Source organism: Dama dama, chromosome 30 (genome assembly GCF_033118175.1).
Source record: "Dama dama isolate Ldn47 chromosome 30, ASM3311817v1, whole genome shotgun sequence".
Taxonomy (NCBI): domain Eukaryota; kingdom Metazoa; phylum Chordata; class Mammalia; order Artiodactyla; family Cervidae; genus Dama; species Dama dama.
This window is the reverse complement of record NC_083710.1, coordinates 87,407,501-87,433,020: the sequence shown is the minus strand read 5'-3', so window position 1 is coordinate 87,433,020 and position 25,520 is coordinate 87,407,501.

The window sequence follows — 25,520 nt, the reverse complement described above, 5'->3', positions numbered from 1 at the left end:
TTGGGTGGATTCTGGGAGTTGATGGTGGACAGGGAGGCCTGGCCTGCTGCGGTCCATGGGGTTGCATGTCAGAGTCGTGTCAGAGTTGGACACGACTGAGTGACTGAACTGAACTGATACATTTTCTATAGTGAGATCCTGGTGACTAGCCAAGGGAAGGTTTTGGAGGGGGCTGGCCACCAGAGAACTGACTCAGGTCTTTGCTCAGAACCTGAGGGTCAGCTGTGTGGCCCTTGGAGCACCCAGGGCCCTTCGCACTGCAGGTGTGAGGTTGTGTCTACGAGAGGCTTTTGTGTGATAAATTCATCTGAGCATCAGAAAGGCACCTGCACAAGTATGGGAAATCATGCCTTGACCTGTGCCTCTAGCCCAGGGCAGGTGAGAATCAGTCCAGATTCCTCCCCTGCCTGTGGTTTCTCCATGGGTGCAAAACCAGGCCATCCTGGGGCTTCTGGCTGTGGGCCTTGCGTGACATCTGTCCACCCTACAGGCCCACCTATTGAGGGGCATCCCTGAGACAGAAGTCCAGGAAAGGGTTACTGGGGGATTCTCCCTCATGCTCTCTTCTCCCAAGATGATCTAGAATTTTCCACCATGCTTGGAGACATTTTTTTCAACTGCATCTCACATCCAAGGACAGCTGGCCCCATCGCTGATGGGAAAGTTCTGGAGAGCAAGGAGAATAACTGTGTAGATAGTGAACCTTGGACTTCCCGGGTGGCACTAGAGGTAAAGAACTCACCTGTCAATGCAGGAGACGTAAGAGACGTGGGTTCTATCCCTGGGATGGGAAGATCCCCTGGAGGGGGGATTGACAACCCACTCCAGTACTCTTGTCTGGAAAATCCATGGACAGAGGAGCCTGGCGGGCTAGTCCATGGGGTCGCAAAGAGTAGAACACAAATGAATGATTAACATTCCTCCTCATCTCACCTGTCTGCTCTGTGTCCTTTTATTTATTGATTTTTAAATTTTTATTTATTCATGTTTTCATTTTATATTGGAGCAGAGTTGATTTACATTGTTGTTCTAGTTTCAGGGTTACAGCAAAGTGATTCAGCTATACAAACACATATATATCTAATCTCTTTCAGATCATTTCCCGTTTAGGTTACTACAGAATACTGAGTGGAGTTCCCTGTGCTACGTGGTAGGCCTTGATGGGTTCCCGATTTTACATATGTTCAGTTCAGTTCAGTTCAGTCACTCAGGCATGTCTGACTCTTTGTGACCCCATGAACCGCATCACTCGAGGCCCCCTTGTCCATCACCAACTCCCGAAGTCTACCTAAACCCATGTCCATCGAGTCCGTGATGCCATCCAGCCATCTCATCTTCTGTCGTCCCCTACTCCTCCTGCCCCCAATCTTTCCCAGCATCAGGGTCTTTTCCTATGAGTCAGCTCTTCGCATCAGGTGGCCAAAGTATTGGAGTTTCAGCTTCAGCATCAGTCCTTCCAGTGAACACCCAGGACTGATCTCCCTTAGGATGGACTGGTTGGATCTCCTTGCAGTCCAAGGGACTCTCAAGAGTCTTCTCCAACACCACAGTTCAAAAGCATCAATTATTTGGCTCTCAACTTTCTTCATAGTCCAACTCTCACACCCATACATGACCATTGGAAAAACCATAGCCTTGACTAGACGGACATTTGTTGTCGTGTGTATATGTCAGTCCCAAACAGTCTATTTATCCCTCCCCTTATTTGTCTGTTTTGGCAACCATACATTTGTTTTCTAAGTTTGGGAGTCTGTTTTTTAAATAAGTTCATTTAAAAATAAATAAATAAATAAATAAAATAAAATAAATAAGTTCATTTTTATCATTCTTTTTTGATTCTACATATAAATGATATCATGTGATATTTATCTTTCTCTGATTTATTTCCCTTGGTATGTCCTTTAGAATGTTCATATCTGTTTGTCTACCCATCCATCCACCCTCCTCCTCCTTCTCATCACCATCATCTCTGTCTGTCCAGTTCATACACTCATGTGTGTGTATTTAGCTTCAATAGGGTGAGAGTGCCCACTTCTTCTGCAGCTTGTTCCTTTCCTGTGGTAGCTGCCCGTCCCAGGCAGCACATAATATTATGATTATGTGGCTTCTATCCTCTCCAAAACCAGGTATGTGATTGGACTTGTCCCAATGGCAACGTAATCCACGTCACTCACACGGACCACTCAGAGAAGCGTCAGCCAAGGCCAGAGCCTTCTGCGTTCCTTTAAACTTTTTGTGAGTGTTCTCAGCTTCCTGCAGCTGCCAGTGGTTCATACCCAACACGGTCCTCTCTTCTGATTTCTGTCCTGGGAGCTTTCAGAATTTTCCTTTCATGTTTGGCGTTCTTACATGTCATCAGGATGTGGATATATTTCTTCTTCCTGTTCAGTCCTTGGTGGACCATGATCTAAGCAACTTCAGCCCTGGAAACGATGCTTCAATTGTTTCTCTTATTCTTTCTTTCTTTGTAACGTCTCTGTCTCTGAAGCTCTGCTAGACAGTCTGACCCTTCTGGATGTATCTTGCAGGACTGTGAAGTTTTCAGCTGTTCATCTGTCTGTTTAGTTTTGCTCCTGGATCTGAGGAATTGCTTTGACTCTGTCTGTGGACTGTCTGGCCAAGACAGTGGAGGAGGATTGTGGCCCAGATAACCAGATCCGTGTTTCCATCCGTTTTTATTTTGTCGATCCTGTGACCCTGTTTTATTTCCAAGCATCTCTTTCTTTTCTGTGGACCTTGTTTCCTTCTTCTCTTTCCCCTTCCCCCTCCTTCTTCTAATCGCGGCCAATTCTAATTTTATGGGTGCAATTTCCTCTCTAATCTTTCACGATCAAATTGGGTTTATCATTATTATTATTGTTATTTCTGTTTCCTCTCTGGTGAGCTGCTTTATTTGTTCGTCATCATCCTTATCTTCCACGCTGGTCTTTCCCCTCCTGTCTCGGGGCCCTGGGGTTGCTGCGTTTTTATGAATGGAGGCCTGGGCTGGTTCCCGTGGGCGGTGATTGTGGGCTTCCTCCGCAGCCTGCACATCTGTTTCCTGAGCAGGCCTCTTCCGTGAATGGATAAGTCCAGGCCCTGGAGAAGGTGGTGAGGCGCCAACAGTAGGGAAAACAAGAAGGCATCCTGGGGGCCCTCCCCGCCCCTGCCCGGGCCAAGTGCCAAACCAGGGCGTTGATAACAGAGCTTGGAGATTTCTGTGCCTCCTCTGTCCTTGGCTTCGAGTCTCAGCGACTTTTCACAGCAACCCCTAAGTCAAAAGCGTGTCCTTCCCACTCTCTGTATGAGGAGGTAGGTCCACACAACGTGTTAGCTATTTATGTCCTAACAACTTAGCAGCTGCTTAAAAAATGAAACCAGACACACATTACTGTGTTATAAAATAGATAAGCAACAACGACCTCCTGTATTGCACAAGGCACTGTGCTCTGTAACAGAAAAGATCGTGTATGTGTATGTATAGCTGAATCACTTTGCTGCTCCCCCGAGACACTATAAATCAGCTATGCTCTGATTAAAAACAAAACCTCCCAAACACATGTAAACTTAAAACAGAAAACAGCATCTCTCTGCCATACTAAGAGAACCCCACGCTTAGTGGGGGCTGGATGTACCCATCGGAATGAAGATGCATATCAAACGCTGAGGTCAGATCGAGTACCCCACCCCACATTTTCCTGCCCACCTTGGTTTTGTCATTCACTGGCTCTTGGCTATACCAGTGTCGCTGCTCAAAGATGTGACATTGCGGGAAGGAATGCTCATCACTGATTTTTTCCAAGAAAACCTTGGGCAGCTTCATACTCATTGCAGTGTCTCCAGCTTCAGTTCTAGACTAGTTATTCTGTTGTCACGTGTTTGAAGGCGGTGTTCTCCTTTCTTCCAAACTTGCTAAGCAAAATCTGATTTTTCAGAAATTTGTATACAGGGGAGAAAATTTGACGTGTTGGTAATATTTGTGTGTGTGTGTATATATATGTGTGTGTGTGTATATATATATACACACATATATATATATATGTTGTTGTCCAATTGCTAAATCATGTCCCACTATTTGTGACCCCATGGACTTACAGCATGCCAGGCTTCCCTGTCCTCCACTATCTCCTGGAGTTTGCTCAAGTTAGTGTCCCTTGAGTCGGTGATGCTATCTAACCATCTCATCCTTTGCCACTCTCTTCTCCTCTGGCCCTCAATGTTTCCCAGCATCAGGGAGTGTGTGTGTATATATATATTCATTTACTGAGATTTATCTGGGAATAATGGAGTGAGTTGAAAATCCAAGGCTCTGTGGTGTGACATTTAACATTTCTGCAAAGAATAATTTCAGTTGTATAATAGATTAATTGTAAGGTTTGAAACACACACGAGATTTTTTTTTTTTAAGCCATGTGGTATTTTCTAAGCAATTGGAAGGCCTGGATAAGTTATCCCAGTTTGTAGGAAATTCCGTATGTTTCAGAGTGTCTCCATACCCCGGGGGAATAGCAAGTGGCATGTATTTGGGGAAAGAAAATGGAAAAGTCAAGGCTGGGGCAAAATACAGCTTCTGTCATAGTTACCCGAGGAACCTATCAGAGCCAAATTTGAGGAGTTTATGGCAAGTTCAAGAGTGATGTTTAAGGTCTACTGCTTGGGGAGAGAAAGGCAAATGAAGTGTCCAGGTAGGTTGGTGATTATTCATTCAAAAAGAGACAGAAAAATGGAACTGAGCCAGTCATGCTGGTTCTGACTTAGCTGGCTTGGAATAGAATGGGGTTTTTCTCCTGTAAGTGGACATAAGGAAAATTGATGATGAGATGTGTTGACTAAAATATATATACATATATATATATATATACACACACACACATATACATATATATATATTTTTTTTTTAATGGAAGACTTGTTGAAAAATCCAATCATTTCATTCCAACCTCTATGAATTTTGGTCGCCAGTGATGGACTTCCCATGAATTAGCCATGGTACCTCAAGCAAGCTGACTTGCATTCCTAGGACTCGGATGCTTTCCCTGTGAAATGAGGCTGTGGACGGGACACGCAGATGACTCCCTGGCTCTGTGAGTGGCTGGGCTGCTCACCATCCATCATGTGATAATAATTGAGGCTCTCAGCATGAAGGTCAGCCCTCTTGGATCCTCTCTTCTTTCCTCCTGAGATGCCATTTTCCCCTGGTTCTTTTCCTGCCCTCATTGGTCATATCGTCTCCGCTTTCTTCCTCTCTCTGTCCTTTTTAGACACTGTGATCCCTTTCATTGTATTCCCCAACTGATTGTTTCCTCCCGAACCTGTACACAATTCACTAAAAGCAACTTCACCCAGATGTACGAATTCACCCATCAAATTAATACTCTTAGGCCAGGCCTCTTTCCAGAGCGTCAGACACGTATTATTCAATCCCCTATAGACATCTTGCTTCAATGTCCATAAATGTCTCTAATTCAGAACGTCCAGAGCTGAATTCATTATCTCCTGCCCTTAATTGATCTCTCACAATAGAATACTAATTGATTTTTTTCCTTTCAATGTAACCCTCTCCAATCTGTCTTCCATCCTGTCAACAGAATGACCCTAATAAAACCCAAATCGAATCACGCTTCTCTCATGATTAAAAATCTTTTGTTTCCCCATTGCATTCAAAGTTCATTTAAAATCTCTTTGCAGCTCTCCACAATCCTGTGTTCACCTGCATCTCAAGCTTTTGTTCTCTACCAGGTAGATCGTTCAAGCTCACAGAGATGATGATATTTTTCTTGGGGTTTGCCGTTCTGTCGATTTTGACACGTGTGGATTTCCATGACCACCACCATGGTCAGGACACAACATGGTCTGGTCGTCTCCCTAAACCTCCCTCAGGCGATCCCTCACACACTCCCCATCCTCAGTCCTGGACACCACTGATCTGTTATTTGTTATTGTTCGGTTGCTAAGTCATGTCCGACTCTTTGTGACCCCATGGAATGCAGCACCCCAGGCTCCCGTGTCCTTCACTGTCTCCTGGAATTTGCTCAGAGTCACCCCCCCCGCCCTTGAGTCAGTGATCCTGTCTGACCATCTTATCCTCTGCTGTCCCCTTCCCCTTTTGCCTTCAATCTTCTCTAGCATCTCTTTTCCAGTGAGTCAGCTCTTCACATCAAATGGCTGAAGTATTGGAGCCTTGGCATCAACATCAATCCTTCCAGTGAAAATTCAGGGTTGATTTCCTTTAGGACTGCCTGGTTTGATCTCTCATCAGTCCAGGGACTCTCAAGAGTCTTCTGCAGCACCACAATTCAAAAGCATCCATTTATGAGCACTCAGCCTTCTTCATGGACCAACTCTTACATCTCTCATATTAGGGCTTCTCAAGTGGCTCAAGTGGCAAAGAGTCAGCCTACTAATGCAGGAGATGCGGGAGAAGCGGGAGACGTGGGTTCAGTCCCTGGGTCAGGAAGATCCCCTGGACAAGGAAATGGCCACCCACTCCAGTAGGCTTGCCTGGGAGATCCCTTGGACAGAGGAGCCCAGCAGGCTACAGTCCATGGGGCAGCGAAGATTCAGAAATGGCTGAGTGTACACAAACTCTGCACGTACCTGGTTGAGAAAATGAATAGAATTTTCTCCTTTTAAAAAGTTTCCCCAGTGACTTAAATCGTTGGCACATTCTATGGCTTATTTGCCAGAAAGCACTTAAACTGATGAAGAAAAGAGTGAACAAGTACAAACCCTGAGCAGGATCCCTTGGAAACAACTAACGAATGTTGCTTGACAGCTGGGTTTTCACAGAGAGCTGTCTCCGTAGTTGTGAATTTGTGTTGCGTGCTTCCCATGTTGACATTTTTTTAAGCACTAAGAACGAAAAATCCTAGTTTGGAAAACAAGAATTGAATATCAATATTTTCTTAGGCTTCGCAACTTTCCAGTGTTTAACTCCCTAAATTAGTTTAAGGAACCCTGTTTAAACCCAACCACTCTACTGGCTTGTCAACAACACCAGGGAAGGCGTTTTGCCAGGACAATTTATGCCCAGAAATGTGTTATTGAAAGTAAGGAGGGGTTCATTTGACTTGATATTGCTCATCTTTCTTTGTTTTTCTGGGTGATAAAAAGGAGTTCTTCCCCCAAATTGCCCCACATAACCGTTCAACGCTTCAGTTGATGTCGGCCATTCTGTTACAGTTTAGAATGTCAACCACCATGTTAACCTTTCACTGCAAATGTCCAGACTTGCCCCAGAGACTTTGGGCCAACGTCTTTTGGCCTCAAAGGGCTCTGTTTGCTCCAAGAGGTCTGTCATGAGCCGGTTGCCGTCAATCAGCGAAGGGTAGCTTTCGGGGGCAGAGACAGATGAGTGCAGAGAGGAGCACCGGAGCCCTGTCCCGTAGAAGCCGGGCCTGCGTCCACCCGCGTCCACCCCCATCCACCCCTTCTGCCCTCCTGGCCTCCGTCCTGAGCGGGTCCTGCCCTGTTTCACCAGCACCAGGCCGTCCGGAGGCACTGATGTCCCCGCTCAGCCCAGTTTCTTGACCCTTCCCTTCGTTCTCGCCTGTTGACACAGCTCCGGGTCCAGATCTTAATCTTCTCTGTTTTCAGACCATTGCCTAACGTTTCCCCTTTGGCCCGTCCACGCAGACCTGGCCGGAGGGGCCGCTCGCTGAAGGCCCCCCTTGGCCGCTGTGGGCTCAGCTCCTGAGCTGCAGTAAACATCACCTTTTCCCCAGTCGACCTGCGGGTGCGCGGAGAACGCACCCACCCCTTCCTGCTCATGTTACTCACTCGGACTTGACCGGGAGCCAAGCTGCTTTCACCCGGGAGCCAACCGTGTGCCTCGCACTCTGCTTTCCAAGGCAGGGTGGGGACCCAGGCTGCAGGAGGTGATAGCAGAGGCTTTTTATCCTCAGGGCCATGGGCAAGTGCACAACATTTATTTCCATTAAGTGAAGTTCAATGTGAGGAAAGGTCGTTTCTCACGTGCCCCATTTTCAAGCCTTTGCTGGTTCTCCACCCGACCACAAGAGATCCCTCCCTAGCTCGCTGCTGACTGAGATTTGCCCAGTCCTGCGCCGGCTGCAGGGGACCCCTACACCCCAAAGGCTCTGCACTGGGGGTCATTACAGGTGTGTCCCAGTCAGACTCTCTCTCATGGCCATCCTGGTTCCTGGTGCCAGGAGTAAAGACCAGAGCTGGCAGGATCCTTAGGCCCTGAAACACATTAGGGAAGATTTCTGATGTGCAATAGACACAGATCGGAACTGAAAACTGACAGGTTGGTTGGGCTCCAGTGTTCTGGGAACAGGGTCAATTTATGCCACACTTTCACTGGGCTTTAAATAGCTTAACGACTCTTCTTTAGTTTATGAAGCAGAACTTTCAGACTGCGTCATTCTCTCTGCTGATCACCCCACGTCCACCCCCAGACCCCAGTCCCAGACCACCTTCTGGAACCACCAGCCCTGAGATGCTTAGATTGCATCCAGGACTCACCTGCCCAGGAGACCGGCACCTTCTCTGCTGCAGGTTGCTCTCTCCACTTTTCCGTGTACCTGCCCCCCGCCCCACCTGCCCCTCCCTGGCCATGCAGGACTCTTCCCAGGAAAAGCCCACACCTATGTGAGGTCTAGACAGCTGGGCATCCATGTTGCTGGGCTGGGGAGGGGTCCTCTTCCCGCCTCTGGACAGCTGCCTTTCCCATGCTCTTTAAGAGTCATTTTAAACGTGAGTGGTTTTCCCTGCAACTCCCCACCCCCTACCCCCAGCAACTGAGCGGGTGCCCTTGACTCAGACTTGCAACGAAAACAGAGACCAGCAGGGCACACCCTCACATTGCAGACCCCTTCCCACCAACCGCGCTAGCTATCTCTTTGAAACTCAGGGAAGGTTGTTATGGACTGGGTGTTTCCAGCTCTCCAAATTCTAACGTTGAAACCCTACCCCCGTACCTGCAGCATGCTGGTGTTAGGACATGGGCCTTTGTGGGGTGATGAGAATTAGCTTAGGTCAAGGATGGAGTCCCCATGCTGGGACTGGAGTCTTTGTAAGGAGAGGAGGAGAAGCCAGAGCTCTGTCTCCTCCGCAGGAGGACACCGGGAGGAGGCGGGCCGTATGGGCACCCTGCTGGTGTGCCTCCAGCCAACAGGACCATGAGGTTCAAATTCCTGGCGTGGGAGCCACCCAGGCTATGCGATTCTGACAGCCGCCGAGCTGACCGAGACATCCTGTAACTCTTCAGAGCAACGTGCACCACTGCCTTTTTCTGCATCAGCCCATTATTTGGTGAAGTTCTACTCTTCCCCTTTTCTTTCTTTTTTCCTCTATTTTTTTTTTTTGGCCAAGCGGTGCAGCATGCGGGATCGTAGCTCCCAGACCAGAGAGCGAACCTGTGCCCCTTGCAGTGGAAAATGAAAGTGAAAGTGAAGTCGCTCAGTCGTGTCCAACTCTTTGTGACCCCGTGCACTGTAGCTCACCAGGCTCCTCTGTCCATGGGCTTCTCCAGGCAAGAATACTGGAGTGGGTTGCCATTTCCTTCTCCAGGGGATCTTGATACAGGGATCAACCCGGGGTCTCCTGCACTGCAGGCAGCGTCTTTACTGTCTGAGCCCCCGGGGACACTCCTTTTCCCTTTTTCTGCTCTTCCCTCCACACTCTCTACATGTATGTCCCCACACTCTCTACATGTATGTCCCCACACTCTCTACATGTGTGTCCCCACACTCTCTACATGTATGTCTTCATGCTCAGCACTGCATTGCCATCATCACCCTGAAGCTTACCATTTCACACCCACTCAACGCACTTACTGGCCATGTTGCTTGTGTCAAATACTAGATTGGCTCTTGGAAGGTAGAGAAGGAAGTGACAGCCACACCGTACCCATCACTGTCGGGGGTCACGCTGCTGATGTTCATTGATTAGCACCGACAGCCCAGGACGTGGGCCTTCAGCGCTGTGCGCCCAGGGAGTGAGCCCAGTGAGAGCTGGGTCTGTCCCGGGGCTGAAAGACCAGCTTCGGGAGAGAATGACCGCGGTGCGTCATGGCACAGCTCCGTGTACGCGGTGGACTGAGGGAGGGCTTCCGAGTGTGCTGTGCCGGAGGGTTCTCCTGCCTTTGCCTGCTGGGGAAGCAGTTCCTTGAGCTGAGTCTTCAAGCACGAGATGGAAGGGGACAGGGGCAGGGGGCAAGGAGAGGAGGACATCCCAGGCAGAGAGACAAACAGGTTCGGGGATGAGGGGCTGGGGACAAGCTCGGTGTGTGCAGGGAGGTTCTAGCCAGAGAGGATTTCAGAGGACGAGTGGTCCAGGTACTGCCGGGGAGAGGGGAGGTGACCAAGGTGAGCCCCAACTTGAACCTGGGACTGTGGGGAGATGACCAGAGGGGTGTTCTGACTGGCCTATAAAGGGACCCTGTTGGTCACAGTGCAGCGTTGATTGGAACGGGACCAGATCAGAGAAGGCAAACCTCTTTTAGCAACCAGGTGAGGACCAGGGGGTACTAAGCGATGGTGGGGTCGGTGAGAAGACCACAGTTCTCCTGGCCTGGAGGTTGGCGTGGGGGAGGAGAGATATCAGCTGTGTTCCCCTGGGTTTCAGGACAGGTTGACTTTGCCGACAATTTGATTCTGTATCAGTTATCAATCTGTGGTTGTTGTTCAGTCGCTAAGTCGTGTCCGACTCTTTGTGATGCCATGGACTTCCCTGTCCCTCACTATCTCCTGGAGTTTGCCTAAGTTGATCTCCATCAAATTAGTGATGCCATCCAACCATCTCATCCTCTGCCGCCCCCTTCCTTGGCCTTCAGTCTTTCCCAGAATCACGGTCTTTTCCAATGGGTCGGGTCTTCCCAGCTGGGGGCTGAGCTGGAGAAGGACAGACGACCGGTTTTCCTAGGTGATGAGGATCTCGGGGAGGGCAGAGATGGGGGAGGGGACAGGGGTAGGAGGACCCCCTCCCCATCAGGCCTGCTGGGTTCTGGACCGCTGATCCCAGACTGGCTGGGCCACAGACCGGGTCTCATCCCGCTTCCATCATCCTGCTGCTTGGCTGGCGCGGCTCCCGCATGCCGGCAGTGGGGGGATGCACCGTCCTGCTTCTCCCTGCGTGCTGTGTTTTTCTCCTCGCCTGTGTTTTCATAGGTATTCTAGTAGGAACCGGGAAATGGCTGAGTCAGGCGCTGTCTGAAAGACACCGTTTCAGTCCTAAAGTTCCTTTGGGGAAAAGAAGTTAACTTTTTTGGAAGGAAAAAAGAGCACCTTGGCACTGGTTGGTTTTCCGAGCTTCCCAGGCAGAACGTGTGGGGGTCAGGCAAGCAGAGGAGAGGGCGGGTGTAAAGACATGAGGAGAAGCATGGTCCCGCACCCCGGGGCCCATTCTCCTGGCCCGTCCTCTGGTGGGACTCTGAGGAGCACTCAGGGTCTCCAGGACGCAGACCGCGGCAGAGCCCCGGGGGGTCAGTGGGTACCAGACAAGAAGAGCCGGAGACGCACTTGATGACCATTCTCCTTGGAGACGGTGGCCCTGGGTCTCTCTCCCCCCATTCTGGCTCCAGACCTGGGGGCACACGTCCCCACTGTGTAGGCTCTTTCATGGTCAATCCGTGTTTTCCAGATTCCTGTGTGACATCCTAGCCCTTCACTGCTGTAAGTCTTGGCCCCTGGACGCTCTCTTATCTGTGTCCCTGATGACATTTCCACCTTCTCTTTGCACCTCCTCTGATTCAAACAGAGCTCCTCCCAGGGAACCCCCTCCCCCAGGGACAGCTTCATGCCTGCAGAGACATGTCCTCTCAGGTGTCCTCTTGGAGAATGTCCCATCTCCGTGTGCCCAGGTCCCATCCCAGCGTCAAGGCCATCCCACGGGAAACCCCCAGATGTCAGAGCTCTCTGATGTGGACTCACGTAGCTTGTGTCTCTGTCTCTGTAGGTTTCCTAGCCATCATTCATGGTTGTGTGTTGCGCCCCTCCTGGACTGTGAACGTCCAAGGATGTGGCCATGTTTTAGTCCTAATTCAAAGTCCTTCTGTGTTCATCACTAAATTCTGCCCACGGCGGGGGCCCAGTGCTGCCCCCGAGGGGATGGAAGGATGACCCTGCTACTCCCCTCTTGGCTCAAAGGCTCACGTCATGCCCTTCGTAGCAGAGCCCGCAGCAAGGACAAGCCACGCACAAAGCTTCCTTTATTTTTCTTTTCAGTCTCTACCCAAAACCTTTGAAATAAAAATGAGATCATTGAATGCTTAAAATTCATTCTTTCAGTAAGCAAATATTTCCTGTGTACAGACTGCATTGCAGGAATATCAACGGATGTCTCTCCTGCCCATCCCAACTCTCCCCCAGAAAATCCCTGCCTTCATAAAGCTGCTCTTCTAGACAGACGGCAGCTGATTACTGTAGACACAACAAATGTTAGGGAGGGATAAATGCTGTAGGAAGAAGATAAAAGTGGAGCCAGGTGAAGGGTAGAGGGCTATAATTCTAGACAGGAAGACCAGGCGAGCCTTACTGAGGCACTCTGACAGTTCAGAGAGAGGGGATGAGAGGGCTCAGCCCAGCAGGCATCTAACGTGACAGTCGTTCAGGGATAACGGGAAAGAATTCTATCTGGAACATAATTGATAAATATGGCTTGTTTGGGTTTGGGGCATAATTTAGCTATGCTTTTTTCTTTAGTTCTGCTTTATAACTCTTCAAGAGATAACAAAGAAATTAATTGAATAGTGTAGTGGAGTTTTTATTACAAATGGAAGATTTATAAATCCTACAATAAAGGGCTTTGAATCCATTTTAATCCAAAGCAAGGATTTGAGAATCTCCTATTTATCTAACATATGTGTCTGGATGGAGTCTCATTTGCTGTCATCTTCCTCATCTGCTGTCTCATCTGTCTGGATGTTGCTTTGCTATTCTCATTTCACTGATTTTTCTCTCTGACTTGCCCTTCTAACTGCTGTCTGTCTTCGTGGTGGCTAACTGATGTGCTAGCAAGCAGCATTTGTATGTAGTGTATTGCATGCCGTGGCAGCTCTGTGGTTAAAAGTATAAGAAGTTGATCCTCAAAACAATTAAATTAAAAAATATGTAAAACCATGATCCAAGATCACCATTTTTCATAGAAGTTTTTAATTCAGATATTGTAGATTCATGTACAATTGTAATAATATAGAGAGACCCACATGTCCTTTGCAAAGATTCCTTTAATGGTGGCATTTTGCAAAACTATAGTAAATTATCACAGCTGAGGTTGGCATCCACACAATCCCGCAACCATATTCAAATTTCCGTAATTTTACTAGTATTGTCTGTACAGGATTCAAAAGTACTCTAAGTATTGGTGGATATTCACAACCAACAGACCATACACCTTATTCAAACATTACTGAATTATGGTAGCTTTTTGTTGTATGTTTTCTCAAAGATTGTTTTTTTGTCAAATGGAAAGATTCCCCCTGCTCCACCCAGATCTCACACATGCTCACATTTACACACACAGAGACACACACATGCAATTCACATGCCACATACATCATACACCCACTCAGATGCACTCACACATACTCACACATACTCACACTCATACACCACTTGTACCATATGTTGTCATACACCTGCTCATATGCACTCATACACACTCATAGACACACACACACAACACACCCCCACACACACATACTATACGCTTTATATACCCACTCAGATGCACACACACACTCATACACCACACATACCATATTCGTCACACACTTGCTCAGATACACTCATACGCTCATATGCACACACACACACTACACACCACACACACCATCTGTGGATCCGGGGGGCCTGATCACCAGCATTTCTAGGAATAACAGCGTTTCTCCCAGGCAACGCCGCTGGTCTGGGGCCCGCCCCCGGGAAGCACCAGAGTGTGGGAACCAGGGACGCGGTGCAATTGCCCAGCTCTCCCCTCCGGGGCTTTGAGTGACTGACTTGCTCTCGTGAGGGTCGGGGGGCCCCAGCTCGGCCAGTCTCAGACCTCCCTCAGCCCCACTGTCCTTGCACCCCCAACACGGGCTCTCCCGTCCCGGAAAGCCGCTCAACCCCAGGCCCCTGTGGCCCCTTGCTTCCTCTCTCTTCTCCTCCTCGGTCCCCGAGGGGTGGTTGCCCTCACGTGCTCCTTGCCTTGCAGTTCACTCTCTACCAGAGCCGTCGCCCCCATTGCTAAGGCTTCAGTCCTCGTTTCTAGGCAAGTGATGCCTGATCTCTGGTCCGGTCCCTTGGACGGCAGCATGCCATTCCTAACGTGTCCTCAAGGGACCCTGCCATTTCCCCTCCACGTCTGTCCTTGGTGTCTAAGCAATTAAGAAAGAAGAGTTTCTTACTCAACACTTACTGATGTGGAAACGGGATCTGAGCTGGGGGCCCTGTCGCCACCAGGCCCTGAGCGTGTGCACAACGCAACAGGGAGTCCAGCATACCTAGGTTGAGAAATCAGCCTGCCTGCAAATGCAGCCCCAGTGGGCAGGCCGCGCATTCCCAGAGACAACCGAGTGCAGATCCCCTGACGCGAGTCAACTGCAAGCACAGTTCATTGAGTTGAGGATTTGTTATGAAATAGATCAACACGCGTGGTTTCCAGGGCAAAGTTACTCAAACAATGAAGGTCTTGGCCAAGTTGGAGGATCCTTCTCGATGCTTCTTCATTTTGCAGGTTCATTCACACTGAAAATCAAAGGGACATAGGCCTTAGCCAGGAAACTGCGTAAGACCAGGTCCCCTAGAAAGTTAGATTGTAATGTTAGGTCCTTGTCCAAATCCTAGTGACCTTTGCCTCCCGAGCTGATTGCAGGGAAGCGGGGCAGCGTCAAGGACTTGCTGGAAGGCGTGATGATGGATAAGAGCCATCATTTCTGCTGCCATCGGCCATTGCCCCTCCTTTATTTTATTTTATTTCTTTTGAGATATGATTCAGGTATCATAATATCCACCCTTTCAAAGTGTACAAAGCATTTGGTAGATTCACAGACTTGTGCAACTGTCACCACGGCCTCATTTGAGAACATTTACATCAGCCCTAAAGGAAGCCCCGTATCCATCTGTGGTCACTTCCCATTCCTCACCACCCCCAGCTCCTGGCAAACACCCATCTGCTTTCTGTCTCTGTTAACTTGGGCCTTCTGGATATTTCAAATAAATGGAATCACACGCCGTGTGGCCTTTGGCATCTGGTTTGTTTCATTTAGATAATGTTTCAAGGTTTATCCGTGTGTATCAGTACTTCACTCTTTTGATGGTAGGGTAACATTCCATTGTACAATCAACCACATGTTGTTTCTCTGGCTTTATCATAAGAAGATTATTCTTTAAATGATAACGCAGTGTTTTCAAGAGTGTTCATCGTGACACAGTCATGCCTGGATTGTCCCCTCACCCCTCCTACAATGCCCCTGTTGCTTACTGGGTGATCTCTTGAGTGGTGTTCCTCTGCTGTGTTCTTGTCCTGCCTGGGTCCTGTCTGTTCTGTAGACTCGGAAGTGGCTTTGGCCACGCGCTTGTCACAGGCAGATGCTGGTCTGCCGTCAATGTCTTCAGGTTTTCCCTGAGATGGGCTCTCTGCAGTGGGGAAATGGGGGTCTTCTGAACTCACCAGTGAAGAGAGCACATTCCAGCTCCAGGACACGGGCAGCACGTTTTCTGCACTGGAAGGGGAGCCAGCCATGCTCTGTGTGTGTGGGTGTGTGCGGGTGTGCATGTGTGTGTGGGTGTGTGTGGGTGTGCACATGTGTGTGTGTGTGTGCATGTCGGGGTGGGGCAGGGTGGGGTGGGGTGAGTAGGTAGAAAGAATCAGTCTTTAGCTCCCGATCACCTTTCAAGTCACAGAACAGAGTCTGTAAAAGTACACGGTGGTCCTCAAGACTGTTTCCTCCCCTCCAGCCCTGGCTTCACCGGTTCAGAGTCAAGTGATGACCTGAGGCTCAGTAGCTGGTGGTGTCACACCCTGAATCACCCTTGTAGGGTCGCGGGCTCTCCCTGTGACACGACCGGCCTCTCAGCCGGGCGGACACGGTAGAGGGCCCAGTGGGGCTGGGAGAGGGGTGAGAGTCCAGCCAAAGCCCCCGTGTCTGCTCACCTGGGCCTGCAGTGTCCCCACCTGTTGGAGGAAGCTTCACGGTGGTCCGAGGTGAGGACCCTCCATGGGTTTACAGAGGAGCAAACGCCTCCCTCCTCGACCCTGCACCCCAGCGATGCTACGCTGTTCTCAGGGGCGTCCCCGGGAGCTGTCGAGGGGGCCGGGGGTCCTCCCCAGCCTTCTGTGGCCTCTGCTCTCCACTCTTCACCTAGCGCAGCCCACCCTGAAGCACACGTTCCGAGAGCGTTTGCTGAAGCATTCGTGAAGCTTGCCACAAAGATTTCTCTGGCTTTGAGAGGAATATCCCCCAGTCTCAGAAGTCTGCTGCTTTGGTTTTGTATTCTATAAGAATAAAATTAGTAACTGAACTTGTCTCTGAAGATGGCTGAGCAAAGAGATCCAGGAGCTCCAGGGCAGGACGGTCTTTCCACAATTGTCTGGACTGAGCAGAGAGCAGACTCGGGCCCGTGGCTATCATGAGGGCATGGCAACCCTCTCCAGTGTTCCTGCCTGGAGAGTCCCATGGACAGAGGAGCCTGGCGGGCTACAGTCCGTGGGGTTGCAAAGAGTTAGACATGACTGAGCAACTAACATTTATCATGAGGTCTAAATATTTATTGGCTCGAGGTTTACAAGATTCTCTAAAACCTACCTCAGAGCAACGTGGGAGGGGGTGTGTGCTTTGGGGGACTCAGCTTGCTGAGTCACCGAGGGCCCTGCCTTCCAGGGTCTGGCCCTGGGTGGCTTCGGGAAGGCTCTTACCGGCAGAGTTTAGGATGTGGACGTCCCCCTCCATTTCTGGATTTCTTTTGTGACATTGGCTCAGGAAAGGTCACAAGAGGTTGGGTCTGGCTTGACCCTAGCCGATGTCAGACACATACAGTGGAGCTTGCACTCACCCCAGACCCTTGTCTCCTTGGGGGAGGGACGGAGGGTCAGGCGTCCAGCCAAGCTGCTGTCACCCAAACCTCTGACATGCCATGGGAGGGGGGAGCAGGCCAGCCTGCCCCCCAGAAGGGCCGAGCCGGTGGCCGTGGAGCCGGGGTTGGCTCAGCTGCTCTGTGGCCCTTCACCAGGGCTGTGGATACCACGGAGCAGGTTTAGAACATCTGCGGAAGACTCCATCATAGGAGACATTTCCTCAAGTGTTTTCATAAAAGCAGCACGGCTTGGAGAAGTGGACACAATTCATCTGAGCCCTGGTGCTCCTGGAACCTTTAGGAGTGACCCAGGGCCCGGTCTGAACCTCTGAACTGGACACACCTTGAGACCCCTGTGTCCACCTGCAGGCCATCAAGGGCGAGGGAGGACTGTGACAGCCCCCTAGGCCTGAGACACAAGCAGGGGCCACCCCAGGGGACAGCAGGCAGCAAGCCACGGGGAACAGAGAAGGTGCCTTCCATCAATGCGAACTGGGGACGTGTGCGTGAAGACAGGTCGGTCACAGGGACTTTTTGCTGCATAAAGTGCTGTGTGTTTGTGCTTGTGTGTTCACTCAGTCGTGTCTGACTCTCTGTGACCCCGCGGACTGTAGCCCGCCAGGCTCCTCTGTCCATGGAATTCTCCAGGCAAGAACACTGGAGTGGGTTGCCATGCCCTCCTCCAGGGGATCTTCCCGACCCGGGGATGGAACTCAGGGCTCCTGCATCGCAAGCCGATTCTTTACCATCGGCGCCCCCAGGGAAGCCCCAAGTGCCGGGGCTCACTACGCAATCAGGAAGTCTGCAGGGCTGCTTTCTGCCAGGAAGGGGTGGAGAGGACCGCCCCCTTCTTCCTTCTCGGTCACCCCCCTGTGCCCACCCTTTAGGGGTGGGGATGGGGCTTCCAGCTCAGCGGAGGTGGGGGGCGGGCAGAGCCTCAGCGTGGTGGAGGAGGAGGAGGGCTCGCCCACAACTCAGGGCAGATTTCCGGGATAATTAAAATTTGAATTACAACCTTTCATACAAAAGCTCTAGCAAACCGGCTCGCACACTCCCTCTCACACCAGTGGGGCCTGATTTCACCTGACAGCTTTAAGCCGTTTGGAAAAATATCAAAAGGGAAAAGGGAAGATTACCTTTCCAACTTGAGGAAGGCCCCGGTGGCCAACGATCTCTACGGAACGTGGCACGGCCTCCAGGAGGAGTGAAGCGCACCTTGGTGGCAACCTGCGGCCCTGTGTCTTCAAGGGAGCGTTCACTTAGAAAACAAGTGACTGTCTCCAGGGGGCATCTTCAGGGACGTTTATCACAGGAGCACATCTCTGGTTGGAAACAGTTACATTTTTGACCTGATTTTATTTTCAACTGTTAGAAGCTGCATTTTGATCTCCAAATACAAAATTCTAGATTCAAAATAAATACCTCGCCAGTCAACACCAACTAAGCCTTCCTTCTCTGCCCCCACTCCGCCCCCACCACCCCACCAGAAAACAAAACAAAACAAAAAAACGGAAGCAACTCCCCCCGCCTCTCCCAGGGCCCCGGATTTTAATCAGGTTTCAGAAACTCCAGTCCAAATAGGAATTCCTGACATATTCCAGGCAGCTCTGACCTCCGGGCACTTAGCAACCACGGGCACAGGCTTTTGAATTTGCTTAAAACTATTAAGAAGTAATTAAGTAGTTAAAGGGTCTTTTTCAGCCTGGCTGAGTTTGGGAGGTGGGTTCAAAGAAAGAAAACAGCACCCTTGCTGGCCCGGCCTTCCTTTGAGCTGACCTTGCAGGCTAATAGATTCATCCTGTATTTTTCTGCTACTGCCAATTTATGGCCTACAGGAAACTAATCTTGTACAATAACTACCTTCCTGTACTTCGTTCCTAAATAGAGCCAAATGGATCTGGTGGCGGAAACGCTCGTCCGCGGCCCCCGGGAAGCCAGGCCGAGGCCGCAGGAGCTCGGAGGCTGAGGCTGAGGCTGGCGCTGGGCCCCCACCGCGTCCGGACACCCTCGTTTCTTGGCTGCTGCGCACCCTTGTGAGTGGAAAACTGAAAGCCATCCTCCGTGCCAGGCCTCCCGCGAGGGTCTCAGCTTCCAGTGGAGGGAGGGATGAGCCTTGGGAGACACGGTCACGTGAATTTAGGGAGTGAGGCAACCCGGCGCCAAAGACCTCAGATGCTCTGGTGTGAAAAAGAATCACCAGGAAGTGAGTCTGGTGCTGAGCTGGTGACAGAGCTGCGTTCTCTTTGGAAAGTCAAGGTCTTGCATTATAAGAGGAAGGGAGGAAGAGAGAGAGGCTGACTTGAGACCTGGTGACATTTATTCCAGAGCCGTTCACGGCCAGGTTGAGACGACAGGGGCAGACCCAAGGCTACGTGACCCCAAGTCGGAGAGCCTGTAGGGACCTTCTAGGGACCCTTCTCAGAGCCTCAGATGGGTGAGCTGGGAAAACTCTCGAGCTCTTGATGCTCCACAGGGGCCCTGGTCCTTGGGGTTTCTGCTTCCCCTCTTATATCCCATGAATCTGATGACTTTACATCCACTTTGCTCAGGGGCTCAGGGCTGTGTAGACAGAGTCCAACCCAGGGATCGAACCTGGGTTCGAAGCAGATTCTTTGCCATCTGAGCCACCAAGGAAGGAACAGACAGAGTCCATTTCCTGTTAACTTAGAGTCTTGTTCTAAGTTGCAGGGAAGCCGCTAGCATAGAGGGAAATGGAGCCTTTTATCAGGGCTGGAAAACACCACAAATCACCGCTGGGTCAGCGCTTTAAATCCAGGGAGGAGGGGCCCCATGGAAGCACATAGGTGGGAGGCCCTGGGGCCCCTCTGTCCCCAAAGCCTCCCAAGGGACTGACCAGTGAGCCCCAGGGCTTGCGATGGCCATGGGGGGTCCCAGGGCTCTGTGCTCAGCCTGAGCATTGTCACCAGGGAACCAGAGCAAGGGTGTCCCGCGTGGAGCCCGCACCCGGGGCCCCTCGTCCTAGGTGTGCTGCGCACGGTTCGCAACCCATTTACCTCCAACTGGGCCTCTAACCTAAGTGCCAGGCACCCAGCCCAAACCCGGTCTTCCAACTGAGACCACAGGCCTGGTTTCAAGACCTAATGAAGCTCAGGTTCTTGATGTCTCGTCGCAGAAAGAATCCAGTGAGAGACACAGTGATAGGTAAGAAGTGGATTTATTTAGAGAGAAATACCCTCTGCAGACAGAACATGGGTCATTGCAGAGGGCGGGCGGGCGGCCTCCAAACTTGGCGCAGATAGCTTTTATGGGCTGGGTAATTTCATAGGCTAATGAGTGGGAGGGTTATTCCAACTATTTTGGGGAAGAAATCGAGATTTCCAGGAATTGGGCCACCGCCCCCTTTTTGGTCTCTTGAGGGGCCTTGGAACCTTCATGGCCCTTCTGGGTGTGTCATTTAGCTTGCTGATTGAGGATTCTCTGAGAGATCAGTTGGTTAAGAATCTGCCTGCAATGCAGGAGACCCTGATTCAATTCCTGGGTTGAAAAGACCTGCTGGAGAAGAGATAGGCTGCCCATGCCAGTATTCTTGCGCTTCCCCTGGGGCTCAGCTGGTAAAGAATCCGCCTGCAATGCAGGAGACCTGGGTTCCATCCCTGGGTTGGGAAGATCCCCTGGAGAAAGGAATGGCTATCCACTCCAGTATTCTTGCCTGGAGAATTCCATGGACTGTATAGTCCATGGGGTCAGAAAGAGTCAGACACTACTGAACAGCTTTCACTCACTTTGAGGGTCGAAGTCTAGTTGAAGTTGCCTTGAATCCTGGACTCACTTGATCGTAGTCAGTTTATGTTGTGTCCTCAGGCCGCGTCATTCTTTCAGAAGTTGTGCCCTGCCCCCTTCCCTCCTGTTGCTGTCCCCGTCTCAGGATGAGACGTGAGTTTGCAGGTGGGGAGGTGATGATTCCCAGTTGCTCAGAGCCCAGTAGGGATGTGGGGGAGGAGCGGAGAGCACGGTGCAGAGGCCGTGGCCACTGCGGCTCAGCCCAGGAACGCCCATCGCCCCAGGGGCTGCTCGTGCTGAAATGTGCTCACGGGACATCCCACAGAGTTCAGCCACTATGAAGCCTGTGTCCATGAACGGAGCCCCTAACACAGGGTCCAGGAGTCCAGGAGGGCGGGCCCAGAGAGCAGCCTGGGGATGAGAAAGAGGGGTGTCCAGGAGTCCAGGGGGGCGGGCCCAGAGAGCAGCCTGGGGATGAGAAAGAGGGGTGTCCAGCCCTCCAGTCACAGATGGTGACTCTGGGCCAGTTCCCAGTATTCCTGCCTCTGGGTCCTTATCTGTGAGAGCCTGAGAATACGTGTTCCCTTCCTGGGATTGCCGGGATGAACTGACTAGCAGAGGGAACCAGAGTGACCCTAGCTTCGCTGCTTGCTTGTACTTTGATTTTCCTCTGAGATGCAATCAGCACAGTCAGTTCCTCGGTCAGTTCCAGGGGTGCTGCAGAAGATGCTGCCTCTGCTCACATGGGGAGATGCTGGCCACGGTCCGTCCGCCTGGCCGGTCCCAGGCGCCGCGTCCTTCGGCCTCCCAGGCCTCAGGTTTCCTCCTCCCGCAGGGACACTAATTATACTCCCTTTGCAGGACGGCGGTGCTGGTCACATGAGATGCTGGAGCCGAGGACTTAGCGCTGAGCATAAACAGCCACTCTGGTTATTTTTAGCGCTGCCGTTACCCCGTCCTGAGATTGCCCGGGCGCCTCTCATTGGACGCTCACCTGCCTGGCCTCCCTGAGCAGTCCTTTCCTGACCCACTCTGGCCATCACCCTCTCCATTCCTCCTGGGTTGGCAGCCCAGGGGTGTCATTTGTGGTCTCGCTGTCCTTTATTTAGGACGCTGGCACACTGCAGAGGGGTTGGTCACCGTCCGCTGCACTGGCAGCCTGGGGCACGTTTGTGTCATCACAGGTCACACTCAAGCGACCTGGGAACACCCAGCTGGAGTGGGGACAGGATGAACCCACATGGGTCCACAGGCTCCCAGGGGTCCAGAGACTTACTTTTATCCAAGTAAGTATCCCTTTATGCATGCCTTTATGCATAAAGGAATTCCCTATAGAAAGTCTGAGTTTTAAACAGTCATAAACTACTCACAGAAAAGCTGAAAGTACCACCCAAATAATTTATTGCCTGAGCCTTTTGAGGATGATTTGCCTCCGTTACATCCTAAGGCCCCTGAGCACTTTACCCTGTATCTTCTGAACACACGAATGGTCTTCACATGACCTCAACAGAGCTGGCAAAAAGAGACTTAACAGAACATGTCCCCAGATGGCACGCACGTTTGCCCTAAAAAGCAGTTGAAAATGAAAGGCCCCTCTTCAGAACCTCGTGTTGCATTTGGTCATCACATTGCTTTGCTCCTCCCCGCTCTGGAGAAGCTCCTGGATCTTCCCTGTCTCTCGCGACCTTGACCATGATGATCCAAGGCCCCGTGGAGACTCCGGGTCTGTCCGAGGCCCCCTCCTGACCAGAGGCGGCCAGGCGTCAGGCGGGAAGGGCCCTGCAGGGACAGTGTCCATCCCCGGGCACCGAGATGGCCTCTGTTGGTGTCCTCACACCTCCTCCCTTTGGTGACGACACCAGTCAGGTGGGAACCACCTCAAAACCACATGTGTAGTCTGCTCCTCCTCCAGCAGTCGGTTTATTCATTTCTACATTTGCCCCTACTGGTGTGAACTCGCAGTTTCCTCTTCACTCAATGGATTATGACCTGTCATCATTATCATTGACCGTGATGCTCCGAGGTGCCTGGATCAGGGGGGAGCTGAGTGTGGAACCCACGCTTCATCACCCTCTAAACATGTCCTCCCCATCAGCTTGAAGACAAGCTGCAGACGGACCTCGGCCCCTCCCTGCCCTGGACTCCGAGGAGCGCTGGTTCCCCTAAGGGGAGAACGGAACTCGGCAGCGAGGTCTGGAGTGGGTGCTGGCGTCTGTGGACAGAGCTGGCCGGCACGCACATGCACAAGCAGTTCCAGACACATCTACTCATACTGAGAACCCCGAGTCCGCTCCAGAACCCGCCGTTCAGCAGCCCAAGACGGGTCCTGCCTCTCCTCTTGTGTTTGTAACTCCCGCCCCTGGTGCTCAGCCTCCCCAGCCGCTGTCCACCGCCACTGCCACCCTTCCAGGTTCCGCCTGGCCTCCTGGCAGACTGCACCCCACCTGGGCTTTCTCCCCACGGGGTCGCCCCCACCATGTGACCTCTCCTGTTGCTGTCCCTCCCACAGAACTCCCTCCTCCCCACCAAGTCTCTGGCACTTTGCTCTGGGGCCTGGCACCTCCAGCTGTCCTCCTCATCCTACTGGGAGCTGCACCCCCCTCCAACTCCGACCCCCACTCGGATACACTCTCCATTCTGCTCGGGATCCCAGTCCTCAAGTGTGTCCCCGACCCCACCACACTGGGATCTGATGCTCAGGCTGCAGCGGTCACAAAGGCTGCCGGGTCCCACGCGCTCCCTTCCCATCCCAGCCTCCATCCTGCTGCACCACAGCCCCGGGGACACCCCCGTGCCCAGCTCAGCCTCCGGCAAGGCTCACAATGCCACCCTGCCCCCCAGGCCTCCATGGCCCCTTCCATCCAACGTGGACATTTACCTGGCTCCAGCCAACCGAGAGGCTTTAGGCATGAATTGATGGGGAAGAGAAGGGTTTTGAAGAAAAGAAGGAGACCCCCTAAAATGCTTTAATGGTTTCAGCTACTTTCTAGAACAGTGCTAATAAAAACTCACTCTAAAAAATATACCTTGCTATGGCCTATGACTTAATAGGTGTGAAGCTTGGTGAGGATGAGACATCTGGTCACCCAGACCTGCCTGTCGGTCAGCAAAGCCTCTGAGGGTGTAACTGGGGTGGGTGGAGAACACCACGAGTATCTGATAGAAGCACAGTGGCAATGACCTCCCAGGAGCCTCCACGTCCATATCTGCAGTTGGACGTACTCTGTGCAACAAGCTATTGGTGGAAGTCCCCTGGCTTCTTTCTGTCTTTTCTGTCGGCCTCCGAGGTGATTCTGGACATCCCTCGGGGAGGTGGAGGCAGCATGCCGGCTCTTACCCCAGTGCGGTCCAGGCCCAGGGTGATGCTCTCAAGCTCCTTCGTGTGGCCTTGAGAAACAGCGCATCTAGAGCCCGGACCCTCTGTGCTGGATGTGCTCCGTCTGGCTCAGACTCTGCATCTGCTAAATACTTCAATATGCAGTGACTTGTTTAGTGAGTGCAATGTTTACGCAGGAAACGCCAACAAAAAGGTTCACAAGCTCAGAGCCTATTAGCAACGGGGCCTTGTGAAGCTGGGGAGGCACCGTGGGAAAAGAAGGGCTTGCTCACCAGAGACCTGCTGAGACGTGGTTGCCTCTTTTCCTCCCAGAGTCACATACATTCTCAGTGCTCCCACCTCATCTATGAATGCTGAGGGTCACTTTAAGCGGGCATTTTCAGGGACGATTGCCCTTAGCTAAAACGTTTGTTATGTGACGAAGTAAGCATGTTCAAATCAAGTGGAAGGTGACATTTCCATTTATAGATAATGCTAGGATATCAGCTAATATTTGTAAACATCTAGCAATTCAGCAAACTGACAAAACTTAGATTCTTACTCCAAAGGAAATCTAAAAATATCGAGATGGACCAAAGGGTCAAATAAAAAAAGAAGAAATATATAAAGATCTAAACTGAAATACAGGTAGAAATGTAACCAACTTTAGAAGCATGTTCTCTAAGCATGAATCAATGGAAGAAACTACAAGAGGGAAGAGTCATAAATCTGACTTTGTAAAAATTAAAAACAAAAGTTTAAATGAACGAAACCTAAGAGCAGGAATGAAATGAAAAGACAAACACAGACCGGATAAATATTCTGGACAAATGGTTCATGGCCTTCGTTGAGGCAGCTCTTTTGCCAATCAGGAGAAAAAAAAGAGATTATTGTTCCCAAAGAGAAAATTCCCAAAGAGAAGAAAAACAAAAATGCAATTGCAAGTGGCCTAAATGAACTTCGAGCAAGTATAGAAGGAGAGAGGATGTTCTGAACTGATGTGTCAGTCCTGGTGTAAGGAGAGCCTCCATTTGACATAGATTGCTATGACACATTCTGGAGTTACTTACAAATGCAACAGAGAAAAGTGCAAAAAAATGACATGAAAGGAAAACTTTCAGATCCGAGTCAGGAGTTCTGCCAGCCCCCTAGCAGGCAGGGAGTTGTTACATGAGAACCCGACCGATGAATTGGAATTATATTTTGTTTCATGACCACACACGACTTATTCTGGGTAAAATGCATCATAGATTTTCCCAACTAGTTTGCTATGGTAAGTGTTCACTCCCTATCAAATAATCCATTTAATTAAAAAAAAAGAATAAAAATGACAGTACCTAATATTTACTGAGTATATTTTAGGTACAGTGTTACATATACAAAATTTTATTCAGTCATCACAATAAGCCTGAGCCTTAGGTTTTATTGTTATTATCCCTGGTTTATAAATGAGGGTTTTGTGT